At 39.5% G+C, this 3,777-nt stretch overlaps 1 non-coding gene across 1 annotated transcript; it reads right to left on the reverse strand.

Annotated features, from left to right (window-relative positions):
• Nucleotides 1-3,345: 3,345 nt before the first annotated feature.
• Nucleotides 3,346-3,479, reverse strand: LOC111539957. The gene has a single exon (XR_002730847.1). It is a non-coding gene; the product is annotated as a U8 small nucleolar RNA (small nucleolar RNA).
• Between the last annotated feature and the right edge of the window lie 298 nt (nucleotides 3,480-3,777).

Raw genomic sequence — 3,777 nt, forward strand, 5'->3', positions numbered from 1 at the left:
GTTTTTATTTATTCTTTGACACAGACTTATTTAGAACAATGACATTTTGAATTTAATTCTGTTTTAATCAGTAAATGAACCTTATGAGAACTCTACCTTCAGAAACTTATGGAGACATTTTTCTGTGGCCTAGTAAGTGATTTCTTTTTATGTATTTTTTTTTTTTTGAGATGGAGTCTCTGTCGCCCAGGCTGTAGTGCAGTGGTGTGATCTCAGCTCACTGCAAGCTCCACCTCCCGGGTTCACACCATTCTCCTGCCTTAGCCTGCCTGGCTAATTTTTTTGTATTTTTAGTAGAGATGGGGTTTCATGGTGTTAGCCAGGATGGTCTCGATCTCCTGACCTCATGATCTGCCTGCCTCGGCTTCCCAAATGGCTGGGATTATGGGTGTGAGCCACCATGTCCGGCCTCTCTTTATGTATTTAAAATTTTAAATGAATGTTTCATAAACATTTAGAAAGAATGTGTCTCATTTTTAGAGAGATCATAATTTGCTATGAATTCAAGCTTATAATATGTATTATTAACATCTTTCATATATTTACTTTTGTCATCTTGACACAACAAATTTTGGGAATAGTTTTCTAACTTTTTCCACTATACCTATGGGTTTGACAATTTTTTAAAAAAATTTCTTTTTCCTTTTAAAAAAGACAGGGTCTCACTGTGTTGCCCAGGCTGGTCTTGAACTCCTGGGCTCCAGTGATCCTCCTGCCTTGGCCTCCCAAAGTGCTGGTATTATAGGTGTGAGCCACTACACCTGGCCAATTTTTTAAAAAAATTTTCTAACACTTCTTTTTACTTTTTGGAGAGAATACAGTAAAAAAATTAAGAGCATTGATGCTAACACCAGGCTGCCTGGTTTGAATATCAGCTCCACTCTCATGAGTTGACAGACCTTGGACACATTGCCTTAACTGTAAAATCACATCATCTGCTTTACTGGGTTCTTGGGAGGATTGTGAGTTGCTGTATGCAATGACCTTGGAATTGTGTTTGACGTGTTATAATTACTCTCTATGTATCTGCTGCCATGATATTCAGAGTGAAAATGTTCATGGTTGCTATATATTCTGATGAATCTACTGTTTATTAATATAAAACAATCCCATATAGAGCTTTGTGCCTTGAATTCTATTTGAGGTGATATTAATATTGCTATATTGTTTTCTTTTTGTCTATATTTGCCTGCTGTCTTAGTCCCTTCAGGCTGCTACAACAAAATGCCATAAACTAGGTGGCTTATAAACAGCAGAAATTTATTTCTCACATATCTGAAGTCTGGGAATTCCCAAGATCGAGGTGCTGGCAGATTCAGTGTCTGTAGATGGTCTGCTTCTTGGTTCATAGACAATGCTTTCTCACTGTGTCCTCACATGGTAGAGGTGGAAAGGGGTCTCCCTTGGCTTGCTTTTATAACAGCCCTAACCCCATTCATGAGGGTTTCACTCTTTTGCTCTAATCAACCCTGAAAGGCCCTCACCTCCTAATACCATCACCTTGGGGGGTTACGATTTTAACATATGAATTTTGGGGGGACACAAACATTCAGACCATAGCACTTGGTCTCTCTTTGGGCATGTGCATGTTTTCAACCTTTCAGCATTATTTTGTGTTACACACATCTCTTGTAAATAGCATATAGCTGGAGCTTGCCTTAAAAAATGAATTTGAAAGTTCTTTTAATAAGGGAATGTAACCTGTTTACAGTTGTTGAGATTATTGATATTCCTGTCATCTTTGTGTTTTCTGTTGGATATGTTTCTAGATCTTTTGTCAAGGTTGAATCATTGCCCCATGATATTCTTGTACTAGTAGCTCAGCTTAGATCTTTCTAGCTGGTGCGGCCAGAAAGAAGTCTGCTTCTCCTGCTTCAAAGTAAGAAAAACCAGAAGCTAGCCGGGGGCATGGTGTCTGTGGTCACACTGTTTTTGGGGATCCTGGTACTGAATTTTCTATTAGCTATTTTTCAGTGAGTCCCTAGTATAAGCCAGGTGCTTTTTTAGACTGAAAAAAAAAAATATTGCTTCATTTAACTCTCACAACAACCTGAGGAGGGAGGTACTAACATTATACTTATAAATAGGGAGGTGAATTAAAGAAATGAGAGTGTGTTCCTGAGGGACTGAAGAAGACATAATTTGTTTTTTTCAGATGGAATCTCACTCTGTCACCAAGATTGGAGTACAGTTGCATGATCCTGGCTCACTGCAATCTCTGCCTCCTGTATTCTAGCGATTATCCTGCCTCAGCCTCCCAAGTAGCTGGGATCACAGGCACCCACCACTATGCCTGGCCAATTTTTGTATTTTTAATAGAGACTGGGTTTCAGCATGTTGGCCAGGCTGCTCTTAAACTCCTGACCTCAAGTGATCCATCCGCCTCTGCCTGCCAAAGTGCTGGGATTATAGGCGTGAACCATTGTGCCCAGCTGAAAGACATAATTTGTAATATATAAACTCGTTCCCTTCACCTCCATGTATGCATGGAACATGAAGTTGGCTAAGAAGTGGGCTTCTGAGTTGACTTTTACTGGGTTTCTAAATGAATTGGTTGCCAATGCTGTTGGGAACGTTGGGCCTTCTTATTCCGGTCCAACCATTTTTTTTTCATGGTAGTGTAAGTTTCCACTCTAAGTTGATCGTTCTGGAGTGGATAATCCAGAGTTTAGTCATTTTCTTTTCTGCTAGATTAAAAAAAAAAGTTTTAACTCAGTGGTGTGTCTCATTAACTCAATGGTGTATATTTAATCCTGCTGGTCTTTTTTGGGTACTGGGTCTGGAGTTAGGGGGATCTGTGCCTGCTGGTCTCATAGAATCTGAAGAAGGGCAGGCTCATGCTTTATCCATCTTTGTATCTCTAGTGCCTTGAAGAATATGTGGTCCATAGTAGGTGTTATCTCTTAAAATGACCTGAGCTTGGGGAGGGGATTTGTCTTATATTCATATTTGAATTATAAGGTTTTAGAAAGAAATCCATAGAATATAAATGCATTATCTGAAAATTATACTTTCTGTAACCCCTATAGTACTATGCAATAGAAATTAAGTGTGTTGCATGGACGCTGGGAAGGGAACATCACACACTGGGGCCTGTTGGGGAGTGGGGTTGTTAGGGGAGGGATAGCATTGGGACAAATACCTAATGTAGATGACGGGGGTGATGGGTGCAGCAAACCACCATGGCACATGTATATCTGTGTAATGAACCTGCACGTTCTGCACATATATCCAAGAACTTAAAGTATAATAAAAAAAATTAAAAAAAAAAAAAGATGGCTGTAATCCACCCAGGGCAAGTGTTTATCAGTCTTAGCTTCAATGATCTCCAATAAAATTTTCACTATTAAAAAGAAATTAAGTGTGTTCCAAGTCCTGATTACACAGAGATGTTAATCACGTTTCATGCATCTCCAGTTATCATGTTCTATCTGCCCTGCAAAGGAGGAACAGGTAAGGATTAATCCCAGCACTTTGGGAGGTTGAGGTGGGCAGATCTCGAGGTCAAGAGATCACGACCATCCTGGCCAACATGGCGAAATCCCATCTCTACTAAAAATACAAAAATTAGCTGGGTGTGGTGGCATATGCCTGTAATCCCAGATACTTGGGAGGCTGAGGCAGGAGAATCACTTGAACCCAGGAGACGGAGGTTGCAGTGAGCTGAGATCACACCACTGCACTCCAGCCTGGTGACAGAGCAAGACTCTATCATAAAACAAAACAAAACAAAATAAAATAAAATAAAATAAAATAAAATAAAATAAAATAAAATAA

This window comes from Piliocolobus tephrosceles, chromosome 4 (assembly GCF_002776525.5).
Source record: "Piliocolobus tephrosceles isolate RC106 chromosome 4, ASM277652v3, whole genome shotgun sequence".
Lineage (NCBI taxonomy): Eukaryota > Metazoa > Chordata > Mammalia > Primates > Cercopithecidae > Piliocolobus > Piliocolobus tephrosceles.